We start from the raw sequence: 21,659 nt of genomic DNA on the forward strand, positions 1-21,659 counted from the left end.
CACGCTTGCAAGCGCGCCGGATGAAAAAAACACAATAGAATCGATGTGAAAAAACACCTCTTTCGGATCGACTGAAGAATGCGTCCGATAAGCTTGCAAGTGAGCGAACGAATGTCCCCATTTAACCACGATAAGGAATCGAGACGGTCCAAGCCGCTAAGATGTCGCGATCCGAGTCCACCGCCGTCGGAAGCGACGGTGTTTCGCACGCAAACCGGGGGTGACATTGCGCATTTCGAAACGACTGAGTTTTGTTCGTTCCGACCTCTTTTGCCTTTATTGATCTCGAAGCGAACTCGAAACGAGGTACTCGTTTTGAAATGCGAAATGCCACCCCTGTATTCCACTAATTGCTCGGTTAGTTTGAAACATAGAATACAATCCTTTAGCAATGTCGGCATACGTTTGCCCGATTGTTTTTTCTTTTGAAATACAATACCGCGTCACAATATTTCCAGCCTACTACAGTTTTTCTGAGTGGTTGTTTCTGTTGCAGTCGTTTTCTGTGGCGATTTATTCCGGGAACCGTTGGAATGATGCCTGATGTTTTCGTAAATGTATGGATATATTCAAATTGTGCTTAGGCGCTACTTCTTCTTGGATGGCACTAACTTTCCCAGTGGAACATTTGCCTTCTCAACGAAAGTATTACTTGCGTCATTTTTATTATTAGTACTTATTTGAGATTTCTATGCCGAATAACACGCCTTGAAGGTATTCTGGAGTGGCAAGCTCTAGGATACGCGTGACCACAGTACAAGTCGGAGGATATTTCTTTGACGAAAAATTCTCCCGACCAGAACGGGAATCAAGTTTGGTGCTCCTTAACTTGCTTCTTTTAGACACAAAACTTGGGAAACAAAAATTGAACCAATCAAAACGTGCGATTTAGCTTGATGCTTGACGTTATGAAGTTATATAAAGTTTTTTTTATAGACATATCATTTTATTTATTGCGTAGGAATAATCGGTGCGTAGAAATATTTACAATCAATTGATGCAAACATCTTTACGATCTATTAAGAGTTTTCGGCACGCAAAATCTCTATTTTTTTCTTACAGTATTTAGATTCCCAATGAGAGACCCCAAGCCGCATTCTTCCGTGTAATTTCACATAAGTTTGACATTTTTACGGCGTAAATTTAACTCAGATTCAGTTTTAATTTAAAAAATCTGAACTACAAACCGGTATAAAACGGCCGTCTTTATGTGAGCACACTCATTATCCAAAAAGCGTCACCGATCTTACGCGAAATTCGCAAATGGTGCGATTACCCCCGAAAGTTCAGCAACCTGTCATGTGCTCCATCAATCGCGGGTCCGAAAATTACAACGACTTCTCTCGTTCTAACGATGGCCTTTCGTGGTCAACGGAAGAAAGTGGAGATACTGGAAGGGCCGCGGCTGGCGTCGATCGCTTGCGTCAGATAATGAACCGTTTCACGCACACACACACACACACACACACACTCATAACGCGCCACGCATACACGCACCCCAAACATCGCACATGCTCGCGATGCAAATGACAGTTGCAGTTGGGTCGCGGCCGAGAATGCGGCGCATCCTGAAAGCGAAATCGATTCAACGTGATTTCGGCCGGACGGAACACATTAAGGGGCGGAACGGATCCGAGCAGAAGACATGTAATTATGCGAAGAACGTTTGGCCATCAATCATGAAGTGCAAGTGCATGTGCGCATAACGGTTTCTTCTCGCTTTCGGAAGAGTGAAATTGCCACCAAGATTTCCCTTTTCTTCCTGGTCGGACGCTGGCATGCAAAAAGGACCCCAAGCCCCGATCGATGCCGTCCGCCGTGGTCGTAAATTTGAAGTTTGTCAAACTTTTGATTTTATTCTGATTTAATGACCAGGTTGTTGGTTCCGGGGCAGAAATTGAGCCGTGTTTTGGCATGTGCACTCGGCCCGGCTCGCAATCGAAAGTGGCCATCTCCCCGCCAACAAAGTTATTATTAAGATGACAAAAAAATGCACCACAGATGGAAAAATCGTGCCCGCGGTCGACCAGGGGCACAATTAGAGTCATTGCGGAACAGTTTCATCGCACTCGGCACGGGATTCTGGTTTGGCCGGATCCAGCAGATTGTAATTAATTAATAACTATCGAAAACTCGTGCTATCGAAAGCTGGCGGCGGCTGCAGGAACCTGATCGCGGAAGCCGAGCGCATTCGGTAAGTTTTTGGGATCCTGACCGCGGACTGCGGATTGGGCGCAAGGGGGACAATTTGCATTTTGACATCCGTCGACGATATTATAATTTAGTGAGTCCGCGCCGCCGAGATGACTCTGAGCCGTAGTACTTTTGACTGAGAGATCGCGAAACGAAACGCACGAGAAGCTTGTGCCCAATTCAATTATCTGCCTTTTTGTGCATTTTTTGTTGTTGTTGGTTCACTGGAGTTGTTATCGTGCCTTGGACGCATGCGGTCGGTGTCGGTTTTTCGCGATCCGAGAAGTCTATCATCCGCGAGCAAGGGGGAGACACACAGACACGGAGACTGCCCTCCGTCTTATCAGTGGCCAAAAATTTTCAGCGGACTTGTACATATACTGACACTGTCGAACTTATTGCTTCTCTTGTTGTTTCAATATTACATGGCTCTGGCCACCGGTTTACGGGTTACCTACCGGTTGAGATGTGGTAAATTGGGCATTATAGACTTACGCACCTGCGCAACTTTCTTCCCGAACCGGTCGATAATTTATTGCAAGTTTAGTAAAATGCTGCGGTATGTGCCAGTAAGGGGGGCATAACTACGATATTAATGCTGGAATTATGCATCCATGCGATACATAATTCAGTTTGCAATTTTGGGGCCAACTTCGGAGTATATTGTAATTACGTGAAAATGCATCACAGCGCGAACACGTGCATGAGTTTATGATGTATATTTTATTGGACTTTGTTGGGCTAAATTGCATTCCCATAATCAGACTTCAATTGATTGAAGAGAAAACGACTATGTTAGTCTGTGGTTCGCGTGACTGAGTGGTTAACGTCACATATATGATGTTGGATGTTTCGGGTTTGATATTTGTTCTGACCTGATGTCCTTTAACCAAAGTAACAAAGTAACTACGTTTTGCATTGTAACACCAGCTCAACTTCATACTGATATCACTTTTCAAAATAGTGCGGAATTATGTAAAGTGACACTATTTTTGATGTAGAACTACGTCTTTCATTTCTCCGCTAGGGTGCAAGTTCATAGTTTCGAAAACGAGAGCGTTACGTTGGAACAACAAGGTTTTGAGCGTTAATACCACCTAACCAACTGAACGAAACTTGAGCTTGAGCTTGAGCTTGGGTAGACTGTACTGTCTCCGTGATTGACCTGAACCAACCAAATTGCACAAAGAACACACAGAATGACGCTTGGGACTAGCAAATCATTCTCGTTGTGCAATTTTCGGTGATTCGAGCTTTCAATGATCAATAACGACGCCGGCCACGTCCTTACAGTCACCAGGTGAAGGGTAGGAATGTTAGTATGATATTCGCCGCCCGAAGGCCAGAAGGGTCGCCTCTATAGCGTGGTTCCCTAGCGTTTATCATGGAAGGGATAGTTTGTTAGTGGGAAGGGGTAATAATCAGGATTCACTGTGGTAAGTGATGTGATTATGCTAACGCAAACTAGAGATCACTTGACGAAACGAAAACTTGAAAACCAAATGCATTTCGTAGCCGTGAAGATATTAAAGGGTGACCTGAAAAGGTCTCTGCAAAAGGATCATAACTCTGGTAAGTGAATTAATTTTGTAAGCGTGGACCCAATTACTCGTTGAAACGAAAACTCGAACATCAAATGCATTTCGTAGTAGCTGAACGGTAACCTGAAAAGTCCCCTCTGTTCAACGGAGCAAAAACTCGAAAATCAAATGCATTTGAAGATTGAATATATTGAAGGGTCACCTGATAAGGTCTTATCAGACTCGGATCGGACTTAATACTTGTGCCTAGTCGCACGTCATGCTCTTCCATTGTAATACACGGAAATCACGGAAGTTTTCCGAATTGGGACTCTAGCATCTTGAACCTAGTCTTGCAATTTATATTTGAATCTCGAAAAGGAAAAGTTGATACCTGCGATTCGGATTTGTAATAAAAACTAACAATTTCTCAAGTAATCAGTCGAGCAATTATTAACGAAATCATTGTTCTTGTAGTAAGGGTTAGAATGGCATAATTGAAGGAAAAGCAACGTCAATCCTCTATAAAAAAAACTGAAAAGGAGATACATACAAGAAGAACTCACTGACATTCAAGGTGAACTACTAATCCCAAGAAAAAACATGGGTGAGCAAAAGAGACAAATGTAAGTTAATTCAAACTTTTCTCTCGACCTCCGTAACATTCTCATGGTCGAAACGCACACTACATTGAATATTCTTGCATCAAAATCTTATGGCCGCTTGTACATACACATCAAAGTCAACGTCTAGCTAGATTTAAAAGATGTTACGTTGACGTCAATATTAGATATATAAAAACCTCTAAAACTATTGGATCTTCTAAAACTCTAGAATGTCGTTTAGATTGAATGCAACTTCGCGCGAAAATGCGGCTGCACAAATCTCATGCCACTGCGAGAAGTAAACAACGACATAGAACTGCACCGGCGTGGCTACACCGTCCGCTCCGCCTTGCCGTGACCGAAATCGTCTGCCTCGAACAAACAAAACAGCCTGCCTCCATCCGTCAGCTATCGCACAATCAAAATATGCTCTCCGATCCAATCCTCTCACAAAAACTCGACTGTACATCAACCGACGAAAAGAATCAAACTACCTTGGTCTTCCGAAGCAAACGAGTCCGTTCTGGGAAGCAAGGCAACCACACCAATACAATCACATGTTTGCTGGTCATCCTCCACGATCGCGCACTCGTAATGCCACACTCTCACACGCAGCCGCACCCGCCATCACCGCAGTCTTCTACTGACTGACACTTTCTCTCTCTCGCACACAACACCGAGAGACTTGAAGCGGATTGCATTTCGGATCGGTTATAAAAATAACATATTGTTAATAGTACTTAGCTGGGATGTTGATGTTTCTCGATACAGTTGGATCATTTTGCTGGCAAAATTAGTGGTTAGTAGATTCCATCCTTAATATCACTGCTGTAAAAAACATGCTCTAAAAAGCAAGCTACCACGCATACACACATAACCACGGTACACGAGAGAGTTGAAAAAAAAACATCGCCATAATCCAGTAAAATAACCACAAAACTGATTAACTGAATTTGAACTTTTTTTTTCATTACAACACCATTAACACAACGAAACCAGAAACCATTTTCACGATAACTTCCACCAACAAACTATTCCTAGCAGCGAATAGAGCCGAAACAGGTTGAAACGCGCTAAACAAAGAAGAAAAAAAAAATCAGACGCGGAGCAAAGAAAAACTCATCCGCACCCGACGAGTGTTCGGTCGAGACTCCACCTAACCAACTGAACGAAACTGTATGATAACCACTTCATTCGAAAGACAAAATATCTACGCGTTATATGCTTGTTAAATATTGATCCAAAAATTTGGTTCAATAACCTAAAAATGGCTGTGAAAACATGGTACTGAAATTACACAAACTTGTGTATAAGCTGGCGCCCGCTCGGAAATCCATTCAGTTGTAATAGCGATGTTGGTCTCGCTCACACACCTATGCATTATTATTATCATCTTCTCTTATCTTCTCTCTCAATCACATTTCTTTTCTGTCGCCGGATTGAACTAAAATCGAAGCGCCTAGGAAATTCTTCATAGCAGATACATGCAAGCTGTGAGTCCTTTCCTACACGGTTACCTTTTGGTGAACGGAATATGTGTTGCTGAACACGAGCGCATAGTCAAGGTGCCTCGGTTCTATTTAGGACCACCAGCAACTACGAAAAAGCGCAATTTTATGTGTATACCTGTATAAAAAAAATCCATATTAATACTTATCTACTGTCTCCTCGAATATTTTTTTGTCAAACATCGACACTCTGGGACTCCGGAAACAAACAAATGTAAAATATTAACTCAATCGGGCTTCATTATCTTGTGTAGCAGACGAGAAAATTCGAGTTTTTTTCGAAAACAAAATAGTTGACGAAGAAAAGAGCGAGTGTCAAAAAATCATTATTTTTTAGTCAAAGGCTTCTTTTATATGTAGTGATTACTTATTGGTAATTGTATGGGCTATACATATAAATTTTGTTCAGATTTAAAAAAAAAACTTTTTTTTTGAGAAAAAATAATTTTAGTTTTCAAAATAACTTTAATTCAATTAAATTCTTTTCTAAATTTGTTTGATATTTTTGATGGAAAACTTGAAAAATTTCCTATGTTTCATTCTTCTGTAGGTTTTATAGTTTTTGAGTTGGGATGTTCCAAAAAAAAGTTTTTTTTTTTAATTCTTACTCAAAAACCATAAGACCTACACAATGTTAGTTACAAAATGTAATGTAATAAATTATCCATGTTTTCATTGAAATAATATCAAACAAATTTAAGAAAAAAACTTTACTGCAAAAAAATTTGTTTTGAAAATTAAAATCCATTTTTCTCAAAAATATGTTTTCTTTACATTCTTAAAAAGATATACAGGTCGAACTCGATTATATATAATCGCAATTTCACTTTGAACGTTAATTTTCGAATCCAATACATAATCGAATCACAAAAAAAAGCTATTTTTCCATTAATGTTTGACATTCATACATTAATGAATAAATTGTTTTCTTGAGATTCGATTAGGATTTGAAAATAATTGTTGAAAAAAAAAATGGTCGACTATATATAATCGAGTCCGACCTGTATACGAACAGCCAATTACCAACAGGTTATCCATATATATAAAGAAGGGCATTGCTACAGGGAAAGAGTTTTCCTAGCAACAATTTTTCCATGTTTTCTTTGAAAAATTACTACTAATGTTTAACACATGACATTTCTTTGTGCTATTGACAAACTTTTTTTTTGTTTGGAAACATTTTAAGATCATGTAAAACTCGAGAAATACGAATGAAAATTATCATTATGAACAGTCTTCATTCAAAAATGTCGTATATTTGTGAAACTACAAATGATAGAAAGTTAATGTGTTCGACAAAAGTTCGTTTTTTAATAAGATTTGTACACTACACTCTGTTCAACTTCTGTAAGACCACCCTGATTGTATTTCGTTGCAACACAAACAGTTAGAATTTCAACAAGATACATTCATACATTGTTCAATGCTTAGAATGAAGTATACTTAACGTCAATTCCGTTCAAAAGAGTATTATAAATGAAAAATTCAAAATGATCGGCTGATTTACATGTCAACAATTGGCAATCTTGTCATTTTGGCCAATATCCTGGATGATTCGTGTTGGAATTCTATTCATCAAATGCTGCTGAGCGAATTTCTCAATATTTCTCCATGTTTCCGAAATTGCGACCTTGAGCTGTTCAATCGTGGTGTACGGTTTTCCCTCAGTGTAAATTCTGCGTACAAGGATCCCCCTAAGATTTTCAACAGGGTTTAAATCTAGAGAGCGAGCCAACCGGTCCAAAAAATTAAGTTTTTGGTTGTTAATCCATTGCTTAGTTTCTTTGCTGATATGAATAGTAGCATTGTTTTGCTCGAATGTGAATTTTTTGTGACGATATCCATGCAAAAACGGTAGGAGCGAGGATTCCAGAATATGTATGTAAACTTCGAATGATGTGAATGCTATTTTGAACTTTCCGGTTGCACAGAATCTCGCCCAAACCATGCACGAACCTCCACCAAAATTCCTGGTTGAAAAACACTGTTTCTTCTTCCGTAAATCACGCCAGTACCCGTTGAAACCGTCAGGACCATCCCAACTGAACTTTTTTCGTCAGTGAAGTTAACCTATACATTGAAGAACTTTTCGTTATGGTATCTAGCAAAATGTGTTTTTTTGAAAACATTCTTTGTCACAACATACCATGTCCCACTGTCAGTTCTTGTGAGATTTGGGAAAACTTAGACGTCTTCCGATGTGAGATGGCCTAAAATGAGGATCTTTAACCTTTTAAACCCTCTTTATGTGAAGATTTTTTTACCAAAACTTGACGAATTGTCACCCGAGTAACATTTAAATTGAAATATTGCTTTATTTGCATAAGCGATTTTGAGATATTCGAAGCTGTTGTAGCTATTTCCCGCTTATCCCGGTCAAAGAGCTTCGATTTACGTGGAGCACTCTCTTTCTTACCGTATCCTTGAGGATTCGTCAAATAAAGGGTGTGTCACATCAAATTGCATCACGGAAAAAACGCTGTAGAAATTCGCCCAGTAGACCGATCCTTTTGAAAATTTTAGACAGTAAAATAAAAACTATTAAACAACATTTGGCATTTTCTTTTTATTCATACTTCGAGCCCAACCCCGTATGATCGCACCTTCCTCTTTACCTCGTCCATAAGGTTCTGTACAACGTCAGGTTGTAGTTTTTTTTGAACAGAAATCCATTTTCTCTTGAAGTCCGCCTCCGATTTGACAACTTTTGGGTTCTTCCGGAGCGCCTGCTCCATAATCGCCCAATATTTCTCTATTGGGCGAAGCTCCGGCGCGTTGGGCGGGTTCATTTCCTTTGGCACGAAGGTGACCCCGTTGGCTTCGTACCACTCCAACACGTCCTTTGAATAGTGGCACGAAGCGAGATCCGGCCAGAAGATGGTCGGGCTGCTCGTGCTGCTTCAATAGTGGTAGTAAGCGCTTCTATAGGCACTCCTTAAGGTAAACCTGTCCGTTTACCGTACCGGTCATCACAAAGGGGGCGCTCCGCTTTCCGCAAGAGCAGATCGCTTGCCACACCATGTACTTTTTGGCAAACTTGGATAGTTTCTGCTTGCGAATCTCCTCCGGAACGCTGAATTTGTCCTCTGCGGAGAAGAACAACAGGCCCGGCAGCTGACGAAAGTCTGCTTTGACGTAGGTTTCGTCGTCCATTACCAGGCAATGCGGCTTCGTCAGCATTTCGGTGTACAGCTTCCGGGCTCGCGTCTTCCCCACCATGTTTTGCTTTTCGTCGCGGTTAGGAGCCTTCTGAACCTTGTATGTACGCAGGCCCTCCCGCTGCTTGGTCCGCTGGACGAATGAACTTGACCAATTCAGCTTATTGGCGACATCCCGGACCGAACTTCTCGGATCACGTCTAAACTGCTTAACTACGCGCTTGTGATCTTTTTTAACTGACGGAGCATCCATTTTTGCCGTTCTTCACCTTCCGGTCGATGGTTAGGTTCTCGAAGTATCGTTTTAGTACTCTGCTGACCGTGGATTGGACGATTCCCAGCATCTTACCGATGTCCCGATGTGACAACTCCGGATTCTCAAAATGAGTGTACAGGATTAATTCACGACGCTCTTTTTCGTTCGACGACATTTTTCCAAATTTACGAAAAAATTGACAGTGAAGCATGGCCAACGTGATCTATACACTCTTATCTGATTATAAGCGAAAGCTGAAGATATAATTCCTAAAAATTATATTTCTACAGCGTATTTTCCATGATGCAATTTGATGTGACACACCCTTTAATTGAGCACTACTTTATGGGATCGTCCAATCCGACGAAAATTTCTCTGATACCAACATTTTCTTTGTGAAATGCATCGATTTGTCTTTCTATTTTTCTTGTTTTTCTAATGCGCGGAGTAATGGGCAGTGGATAAATAACCGGTACAATCCACCTCCACATTATATTTCATCGAACTTTTTTGGATCAAAAATTGAGTTTCAATCCATCCATCATCATTGTGCGATGAGTGGAGGAAAAAACGCATTCAACGAAACCACATCGAACCAACTTCCTGGATCCATCGTACATAAACGCCCTTCCCGTGTCCAGCGTGATTCATTGCCACCGAAAACCAATTCGAGATGCTGTCTACAGGGAATTTCAGAAGAAGCAGTTTTTTCCCTTCCTTCAAGGGTCGTTAGACTTCTAAACTATTGGATGTGAAGAGGCCGAAGGATGTGATGATTTGATCAAGCTAATGTTAGGTTTTTTTCCCCCAACGTGGGATAGAAAGCGGAAGAAGCATCAACATTTCAAATGGATGTAAATATTTGACTAATCGAATGTTGTGGAGCGGCGTGTAAAGGCTTCTGATTTCCTGTGTTGAAGGGAAGATAACAAAAAAAAAAAGCTTGGTGCCAGCGTTCTTGACTGATCAGCCGGCGATCACCATAACTTTCGAAGAAAATTAAAGTCATTTTCGATTTGCGCCTGCGCATGAGCCCGAATTACTGCAAGCGTTTAAACTGGTTCAAAGTTTATTACTGGCTGCGAGTGGCCCCAAGTCCGAGGAACATTTTACGGGCCTTTCGAAAACATCAATTACCTAACGTTTTGGCTCGTTTCGTGTAATATTTTCGAGGTATGTTTAACGTGCGGCCATTCTCGAATTCGCGTCAGGCTCGCTATGGTTCCGTTTAATTTTTTGGCTAACCTTATATTTCGCGATGGCTGAGTTTAAGCTGCCAATTTGCTCGATCCCACTGCTACTGATATGGTTATTATACTGAGGCTTGGTTTGATCGAATATGCGATCGTCCCCGAGGACAGAAAATTATACGGAATGAGTATTAGATTTGGCAGCTTTGGCTGCTTTGTATGATTTCTTTTGTCCGTGCGTTGGTAATAACAGGTTCTTTTTAGCCGGGCTTAGCCCCAGGCTCCGAGAAAGAGGTGTCAAATGGCTAAAGTCATCATTATCACATTCATGGTCAGACAAAGCGCTACGGACGAAAGTCACGAATGTGTCGAAACGAGTCAAGAGAAATTAGCACGCGGAAAATTCAATCCCAAAATCCCTCTCGTTTTTGTGAATGATTTGCGGTTTGATGTCCTTTTTTTTGTGTGAAAACCTCGCACTAATGTTATGATCCGAAGCGCTTCGGATCATAACATTATACAGTTTGAAGTTTAATCGGCACGCTGGGACGATGGAAGCCTGTGATGTAGGAGCCTTTTGTTAACGACCATCAAGAGAAGGCCGGAGAAGGTTTTGGGAGGTTATGTTTAGTGTTTTGAATATCAGCCGTGAGCTCACATCCTAAATTCTAATTTTTTGGATCAACAAGTAAACAATGAAGAAAACAATAAATTGATAATGGTGAACTGACTGTTCGGTAGCTTGTAGTTTTCAGGGTGTTCTGAAATATGGGTGGCGGCATCAGTTATGGAATGGCAATTCACGCAAATTTTTCGCACATTCGAGCTTTGGCAATGCTTGATTCTTCTTCGACATGTCAGAGATTCTCTCTACTAACAAATTAACCAAAAGTGGCCTCATACTTCTCTATCCTTTTTTCTCAAGCCTATATTTTGGTATTGTGCCGACTACTGCTCAATATTTTAATGGTTATTGTTTTAGAAATGGAAATAGGAATGGAAATTTGGATTTCAAATGAATAGTGAAAAGAATAAATTTTACACACAATTCCGCATGAAAAATTATATGCATGTTTTCATCCTAAAAAGTGTGTTTTAGAAATATATATATAATTGATTTTTTAAAATGAATAAATTCATGAAAAATATAGATTAAATATGAATATTCTAAAGAATGTTGACATCCGAGTCATATTTTTTCATAAATTCAATATCTCTCTATATGAATTTGTTTTTGGGTGGCTGTTCTAAAAACAAATTCTATTTTTTAGAACAATCACTTATATTTGATTTTTAAGGCAGAGATGTTAGGAATCTATTTTCGATACTGTTTTTGTAGAACATTTTTGTTTCAGAGAGGTTGTTTATATAATATACTCATGTCCAATTTTACTGTGTCGAGTGAGTGTAAATAATTTGCATTTAGTCCTTCCTTTCCATTTTCAGGGTATCACACTCATCTATATAAGCGTGCAGTACTCCAAATGTGATGTTGATGTACTACCCCAATCGAGTATCTAATTGTAGGAAAGTGATGTGAAATGAAGGTACTTGCTGAAAGCCTTAAAAGAAGATACAAAACACATTCTGGAAGAGCGTTGCGAAGAGATTGGCCGCTTCGAGATCCGAGTTCGCAGTGGTTCCTGCAAACATAGGTGGGATTCGAGAATTCGTTTTCGAAGATAAATCTCCAAAAGTCTTGTTCTATTCTGTCACTACTCCCTGAAGATAGGTAGTAGTGGTCGACCATGTATTCTGTGAAGAAATAACAAAATTTTCCATGATTAGTGAGTCAAAATTGTGACGACGAAAATCCATTTGCTGAATTGCTCTGCCAGATAAAAAGTTGAAGATGTTAAAGCATTGTCCATCTCTTCTTCTTTAGATGAGTTGAGAAACATTAAATCGAGCTTCCTCCCATTTGCATTTGGAAAACGATTTACTTTTAGTACACCGTTGACGAGTTGGATTTTGTAAGAGCCTGTTTACACAGTGCGATTAGCTGAACTGACAGTTGCACCGATACCAAATCGGGAACAAAGAACACATCCTTATAACGAAATCTGACGTCCGATTTCTATGCGTTATGCGTTAGTATGAGTAAAAACAAAAAGTTGCTCCGAAACAACGGAACATGAAGCTAAATGCATCAATGCGAATTTCAGTTGGACAAAATAGACAGCTCGAATTGAACGGTTCGTTGTCGAATGGAGTGCGAACAAACATTTGTGGCGATTGATGCCACGTGCAGAATCGTGTAGAATGAAAACTATGCTTAAACTTATCGATACAGAAATAATTAAATTATCAATCTATAAGGTCGTTCATACCTAACATCAGATAATGTGAAAGCTAAGACTAAAACAAAAGAGCAACACCCTGCCAATCACTGACAAATTTCGGGATGAACCTTAGAATTACTGTGGGATACGCCTTCGAGGATTAGGGAGGTTCTACTGTATAACAATTAACATTTATCTATGTTTTATTCCAATTTACAATTTTCTGTCTCTAAAAAAACATCCTGTAATTCATACACCGTGACATGTTTTTTTGGCGTAGGACTACGTCTAACAGGAAGAGATGAGGTGAAATGAAAATCTTAACACTGAACATGTAAGAAATAAAGAATTTCGACCGGTCATAACCTGATCGCAAAGATGTTTGCATCAAATCATTGGAAATATTTCCACAAATCTAGAATAATGAAGAAAATTATACATTTTATCCATTGAAAAATTGTGAAATATCAAACCTTATTCGAACGCGCTAAAACCCACGTTTTGATTGGTCCAATTTTGGTTTCCCTAGTTCTACCGTCTAAAAGAAGCACCAAAGCACAATTTGGTCATATCCATATCATTACGAAAACAACCGTAGCTACTATCAAGTATCATTCCGTCTAAGGGAAGAATAGATAAAGAAGCGGCCTAATAAATATTCCTCAGTTGTGGCATTTCTTCAGTTTATGATTTGCTATCGTGCTGAACGGACATGCAACGTTGTTAGCTTCAAAAATGCATTCTCAGAATATGCACAAAGAAAACTGTACAGTACTGAGCTTGCATTGGCGTACGGAAGCAAAGCAAAAGTGATATGTGAAGTTAACTTTTAACTTAGACTTCGCTTTTGCATGGATTTCTATTCTTGTTTCGGTCCGGCCAGCGAATATGTTTCTTTGATATGCACACACTTTAATGGAAGATTTCGGGGTTCGGTTTATGTCTTATGTGCAATCATGGACTGGCGATATGTGCAGTGATGGGCGCAAAAAAAATCTACCCCCATTCGAAATCAATGTGTTCCAATATTAAAAGTTTTTGACGTAGAACTACGTCTTTCAGGAAAAGTGCCAAATCAGAAAACAGGTCACGTTTTTATGAAATAAAGTTAACGTTATTAACTATTTTCACTGTGGACGAATTCTAACGATTTGCATACCAATCGAATCGGAAATTCTCTAGGATTTGTTTCGCTAATCTCTAAACAGTTTAAATTTATGAAAACTGGAAGAACTTCTTTTTTCCCCATACATTTGTTCTGCCGATAGTTCTCATACTTTGAGCCATTTATAGGACATAGCTGACCCAGCAAACATCTTTCAGCTCAGAATGGATTTTTTTTGCTATCAATGCCTTCAAACATTCACGTTTTCTTGCTAAGCGGACGTTGATTGGGCTAATCGCAGATCTGTTGATTGATTGATCTTCTGATTGACCCTTTACAATTTTTTTTTACTATAAATTTACTAATACTTCCACCAAAACACATCATTGTAATATCAGATTATTTTCAGACGCAACTCTCGTTCAAAATGTTTCAACCACTTGCAAATAACATGTTTCTCCCTTACATACGTATTTGATACAGAAAATATAATAAAATTATGACATCTCAGATGTGATTATTCCTTCCTCGAGTTTTGTGCTAACCACTTTGCTTGATTAGTTCTCGGGATATGCAGAAATTTGTGTTTCATTTGCATGACAGCCTCCCCTCAAAGAGAGGGGAGGAGTGTCGTACAGAACTCGGCATATTCATAGTCAGCTGAGGATATTCAGCTGACTATCTGACTGACCATAACCGTATTCAGTCGGAAATGCCTTTTGGCTTCTTCATGCAGTTTCTCCGCCAAACCGACTACAGGTAAACTTCGATATAACGTACATTTCACTTTCAAAATTGTACGTTGTATCGAATTGTACGTTATATCGAAGCATAATAAAGTACTCACAAATGTAGTCTATAATACATTATTGTGTTGCTGTTTTAGTAAAGTTAATGAATAACTTGAATCAGAAGACGAAGCCAGCCTTTCTGATGATGTTTCCCTTCGTACTGTTGATTAAAACTTGATTCATTTAGAATCTGGAATTACAAAACCAGCTGTATTTGGTGATTGATTGAAGGCACAACATTTTTTTTAGCATCACAATACAGATAATTCAATGTTCGATCAGAAAAAGAATACTAAATTTTTTTTCCTTTACACTTTGGAAATGTGTACGTTATATCGAGGTAAAATGTACGTTATATCGAGTGACGTTATATCGAGGGTACGTTATAACGAGGGTACGTCATATCGAAGTTTCCCTGTAAACGGTCAGTCTGGCGTTTAGTCACTTTTTTTACGACTCGACTATCTCATTTCATTCTTCCCAGTTAAATTGTCTTCTTTGCGTTTTGAAGTGACTTCCCCCAATTTGTTTCTCTCTCTATCTCTCTCTCTTTCTCTCTCTCTCTCCCATGTATCAAGTATGCATGCATCGATGATCGCTACAGGTGAACTAGATTTTTTTTTATCGTATACAAAAATTACTCACACGTATAAAATAGTGTGCAGTGTGTGTGCGCTATTTTGCATGCTATTTACTAATACTAACGCAAGGACCTTCATACCTGATAACTGTCGAAGTTCGTTGGTTTGAGTTCACGTTGGGTAGACAATTAACCGTCCATTAACCCATTAACGACCAAGCTGCAAAAAATGTGTTTTTTTAACAAAAGCCATTGGTGTAATTTTGATTGTTGGTGTTACAAAAACCCCAATCTTCAAGAGTTATTTTTTTTTGGCCAATGTTTTTGTTTGGCGCTTTTATGATTTTTTGTCATTTTCCGGAAAATGCCGTCCGTCTACATTTCTGTTTCTCTAGGAGGATCAATCCAATGGTTTTTTTCCTACATCAAAATATTGATCTTTTATCAAAGTAATATTGTAGAAAAGTTCACATATTTTAAAATTTGGAAAGGTTTTTTTTTGTTAGGTTATGTGAGGTTATGTACTTTCCGCACATAGTTGCCTTAAACCGGGTTTGATGCCCAATAAAGTTATATAAATTTGAATTGAATTGATAGTAGGTGGTAGCTAATATGCTAAGCTATCATTTGATGTCAAAACCTTACCATATGGTTGCTTTCCAAAGCCATGAAAAATAATCGAAGTTGCTGTTCGATTTTTCGAACGCTTGGCATAAAACTGGTCAATGGGGTAATTTTCATCCCGAACGCTTCTTCGTCGGAGATTTAGCTCTTTTTTTCGCAGAACAAACAGCCACGTGATTATTGTTTTTTATGTGTATTTCCAATATATGATGACTGTAATTTGATGTAATTAATTGTAATATACTTATTATATTTTTTTATATATTTTTATATATTTTTAAGTACATCATTAGGACATTTACAGCCCGTTGAAGAATCTTTATATATAAAAATTGATTTCTGTCTGTCTGTCTGTCTGTCTGATTCTTATGGAAACGGAAAGTACTGAACCGATCAACATGAAAATTGGTATGTAGGGGTTTTTGGGGTCGGGGAAGGTTCTTATGACAGTTCGAGACCTCTCCCCCTCTCTAAGGGAGGGCTGCCATACAAATGAAACACAAATTTCTACATTACTCGAGAACTAATCAAGCAAATGAAACGAAATTTTGCATGTGGAGGTTTTAGGGTGCAATAAATGATTCTATTGTGGTTAGATATCCCTCCCCCCTCTTTAGGCTGCAATAATTTTTTTATGGAGGCTAGACACTTCTCCCCCCACTCTAAGGGGGGGCTGCCATATAAACGAAACACAAATTTCTGCATTACTCGAAAACTAATCAAGAAAATAGAGCCAAATTCGGCATGTGGAGGTTTTAAGGAGCACGAAACGTTTCTATGGTAAATATACACTCCTCCCCCTGCTCCAAAGGTGAGGGGGGGGGGTGGTTTCTGCCATACAGATGAAGCAAAATTTCTGCACGACTCAAGAACTAATCAAACAAATGGAGCCAAGTTTAGCATATGAAGGTTTAGGGGGCTTCTAGCTTTGCATTCCAGCCGGCCCTAGTTCGATCCCCGTTGATATCGTTTGGACTTTTTTTTTTGGGTGCAATCCTTAAAGAGATGAGGAAAAAAGGAAGAGATGTCTGCTCCCATACGTACGAACATTTTAAAGCTTTTGAGACAGATGATTTTATTTGCTCAGTTGACGCTTCAAGACACGAAAAGGCATCTTTTCTGCCGAAGATGGCAACGCTAGTTTGAGTGTAGCAGCAATTAAATATTGATCGGAGTTCCAATTTGCACATCTTGTATGTTCGGTTTCTTTCAGAGCTCTGGTTTCTATGTCTCGAATCAGATGCATTTGCTGAAGTTGTGGGACGTTTTTTCTATTTAATATACGGTAACACTAGGATTATTCCTACGACAGCAGGTTTTTCGATCCTTAGTCCCGCACAGCGCGGATTAACCGATTCTCGGACGAGCCGTGATGTCGGGTAGCAACGACCTCTGACAGAAGCAAGCAATAAAATAACTGCTGTTCGAGATTGAATAATCAAGATAAACATGTCTGCCAAGTTACACGAAGGACTCTTTTCGTCGTGTCGTTTCTCACACAGCAGGATGAATGTCTTATATCGAAATGCACCTTCAGCACCGTGTGACCCTGATATCGGTGGCGCTGATCGGGCGAGATACTGTCGATAAGATTTCCGATCAAGAACTTGGTGTGGTAATTCGTGAAAAAACGAAAACGAGCAGCATTACATAAGAGATGGATCTGACCTTGTGATCTGTTTCTGAGCACGGATCCCCAAAAAAACCAACGAGCCCCATTATTATCGTTCGTTCGTTTTGCAAAACCATAAAATTGAAAGCCCTTTCTTCTATCATCACAAACCATCATCATGCAACGTAAATATGTTTCGTCGATTCATTCTGCCGTGGCGATAGAATTTCGAATGTTCTGTTGACTTCGATAACCACATTTCTTCGGGACCGAAACGGTCGGTAATAAGGAAATCGCTAATGGATAATAAAATTAAGTCCAAAGCCTTCAGCACGTCAAATTTGAAATCACCACTCTCGCTCTCTCACGCTCCGATATCCCATCGCCCCATCCGAAACCCGGGAACCCCTCTGAAAAATTGCATAATGTTTGTCCGGCTGCAACACCGATAACAATAATAACAGCCGCCCGAAGTTTTATATCGAAATCGTGAGAGGATCATATTTATCAACAGGTTCTTAATTTGGGATGAAACGATAAAGCGAACCCATGAAGACAGGAGATTCTTAAGATTACTCCTGCCAGCAAATAAAGCAGCGGTAAAGATCAGTCGACGGCAGGACGACGACGCGAACGAATAAGGGGAATAATAATTCGCTGAAGTCGCGTGGCATTCGAGGAGTCCGCGCCGCCAGCTAAACGTGACTTGCGCAAATGCTTCCGAAGCAGCGCCATTCGTTCGGCTGGTTGCGGCTGCTGCTGCCCGGACTTCGGAATGTGAGCCTTTGCTTCGGTGCACTGAAACTGTTGTTGACAGGAAGTTGTCTCCGAGCTCGATCTGTTGACGTGTTGGCTGGTCCGCTGGAAGGTGCGTCACATAAAGTGATTGAATTATTCCATTCCTCCAATCAAACACACCATCACGTGTTCGTGTGCACACGTGGGATTTCTCCTCATCAGAGACAACTTCATTCATGAAACGCAGCCAATTCCATTATCATTTCCGCTGCTGTTGCTTCTTCATTAGGGGATCGTGTCCGCGGGAAGGCCACATGTGTGAGACATGAATGATTTCACGGTCCGCCAGCGATGACAGTGTTTGGTAAACAAAACGGTCCCTCGCCTCCGACCACCGGCTGGGAAATTTATTGCATGTTAATTCGACGCTTAACGATTATGAGATTAGTGCTATTTGTTGTTAATTGAATTAGAGAGCCCAGACACCCGGCCCCAGGGATCGAGTGAAAGTATCGATCGGAAGATCATCATCAGCAATCAGAGTGCAGCGCTCGTAGTAAACTGGACCATTTTATCGGCGCCTGTGGTGTGTGATGGATTCCACAGAGTCTTCATTAAGAGAATTAGTTTCCACGAAATTTCGATTCTAGCACATGCCACCCACGTGAAGTGATCAAATATCTGCTGCGTCATTATGCTTCCCGCGATGACTTTCGGTCTATGCCAATGATTGACTCAACATTCTATCAATATTTGATTTTCTGTGATGTTTAATCCTTATCCCTTCGCCGCTAGGAGAGGAATGTGACTGCACCGCGTGTACTTCCTGTGGTTTGGATCGAATCGAGAATGTTACCGACTCTTCCGATGGTGTTAAATGTAATTTCCAGTACCTACCACAGACAAAATTTATTCGGAATAATTATTTGGTTGGTAAATAGTTTCACTGAAATTATGGTAACCTATGTACTAAAGCAATTCATTCTAAGACGTAGAAACACACTGTTGTATTATTTTGTTTTGAAACCACAATATATCTATATATATGCTAGCTGACCAGGCAAACGTTGTTCTGCCAAATAAATTATTTCTAGTGAATATTTTGGGTGTTGAATAAAACACACTAATGTATTGTAAGTGTGTTTGAATATTTTAACGATCTTTAAAATAAATCGAATATGACCGATAAAAAAACCAATTAAATGATTTGAACGGAAGGTTATATGATGTTTCTTGGTATATTTCATTAACGTAACTGACATGTTTGATCTCTTAAAAGTTAAACGTCAACTGAAAAAAGTAATATAAGTTTGTCGTGAAGTAGAAAAAATGAAATATAGAAAATCAATATTTATTGCTGTCTCCTTGTTAGAAAATACGTGCATGTGATTTTCAACATGGCTTAGTTTATAACAGCTTGGTCTCGTTCATAAATTGGAAAACAGTGATACGCCAGCTAACTTCAATGGAGCTGATTAATCGGCCTGTTTGGAATCGCGTTATTTTATCGTTGTCATTCAATCGAGGAGTATTCACATCGGTAATCTAAGTTTGAAACACAGCCATATTGCTTCCTTCATTCATGGATGTTTTTATTACTCTTCACTGATTTGCAGAACTCAATATTCATATATGCTTATGAGTGATCGGAGTTTACAATTCGATCGAAATCGACTTTTACACTCTTAAATTCGTTCGCCTTGTCGCGAAACAATGGTCAAAATAAGTCATCCGTATTTGTGGTTCAATTTACTCTCTATTTGATCGGCATAATTCCGGAAATAATTCTAAATTGTTGAAATTTGAATGAAAATTATTATTCGATTTCGTTTGGATGCTAAATTTGTTTTGAATGTGTTTGAATGCTAAATTTTGCGTGTTTATTCCACCCGAAAAACCATTACTATTTTTGCTTCATAGAAAAGGAACATGGAGACCAATGTTGTTTACGTCGAATTGCGTGGCAAGGTTGTCACATTTGCCCAACTCGATTGGACTTGAGCTTGAACAGAATGCAAAATTGCGTTTTTTACATTCAACAGAATACAACCAACAATATGTGGGGACGAATACGATCGAACTTCATTTTGTGTTTGAACACACGCGCAATGTCATGACAATGCATTGCGCTTTGGCCTGGCTATAACTAAAGCTGTGTCGGCGTTGCTCATGATAGTGTCTCGCAAGTGAATGTATTATTCCTCGCACCGCTTTTGTTGATTGTGTAGTAAGAAGTGCAGTCGTTCACTCTCTACCTTCGCGTATATGTCGACCATAAATTGTTGGCACAGCTTACGATATCTTGAATTGGCGTTTTTTGACCATATCAAATCACCATATGATAAACATAAAAATCCTTCGAGCGCGCCCTCTGTTTGTTTCGTCGCATGTTCATAAATATTAAAGCAAAATGAGAAATGATGTTCATAATGAATTAAGTATCTGTGATTGGGTCTCGTTGTTCTAATGTTTATGCAAGAGATTTTTCGTTAAAGAAACCCTTCTGACTTGCACTGTAGTCACGCGTATTCTTGAGCTTGCCACTCCAGAATACATTCAAGGCGTATTGTTCGTCATAGAAATCTCAACTATTTACTGATAAAAATGACGCAAGTAGTACTACGTTGAGAAGGGAAACCTTGGGAATGTTAGTGCCATTGAAGAAGAACATAGCGAGGGTCGTATGAACGGTGTGTGTCAACGATGAATTCCAGATTATTGTTTTTTCTTCGCATTAAATTTCTCGTGTCACCGTGCTATCATGATTCCAGCAGAGCTTGTGCTTTGGATCTACACACTTGCTCTCCAGCTTATGTTCTATCAGGGTTGATGGCAATAGCGTGATTGTCATTTTGTAATCCGAGCAAATGTGATTTGAAGAATTTGTAGATGTATGTTCAACGAAGCGACGCCATCAGTCATTGAACAACTTAAATAAATTCGTTCTGTTGAAAAAACGAACAACGGTTAAATTATTAGAATACTTTTGGCACAAAAATAATAAAATCGCAATTAAAAATAGGGAATTTGGGTCAAAATTTAGGGTTATATGTATGGTGTGAAGACAAATTTTTGGAAAAAAAAATACCCGGTTCTTTTTTTTTTGCATAGAGCCACCCTATTCGGTATTAAATGTATGGTTATCGGTATCCTACCGGTATCATATATAGTTTACAACCTATTCTCATACCTACAAAGTATTTTGAGTATAATTTCATCAAAATCGGTCGAGCCGTTTCGGAGGAGTTCGGTAACAAACACCGTGACACGAGATTTTTATATTATATATATAGATATGCCATACAAATGAAACACAAATTTCTGCATTACTCGAGAATTAATCAAGCAAATGAAACCAAATTTGGCATGTGAAGGTTTGAGGGTGCAATAAATGTTTCTATGGTGGTTAGACTCTCCACCCCTCTCTCTGAAGGAAGGGGGAGGGTGGTCTGCCATACAAATGAAACACAAATTTCTGCATTACTCGAGAATTAATC

Source organism: Toxorhynchites rutilus, chromosome 1 (assembly GCF_029784135.1).
Source record: "Toxorhynchites rutilus septentrionalis strain SRP chromosome 1, ASM2978413v1, whole genome shotgun sequence".
Classification (NCBI taxonomy): domain Eukaryota; kingdom Metazoa; phylum Arthropoda; class Insecta; order Diptera; family Culicidae; genus Toxorhynchites; species Toxorhynchites rutilus.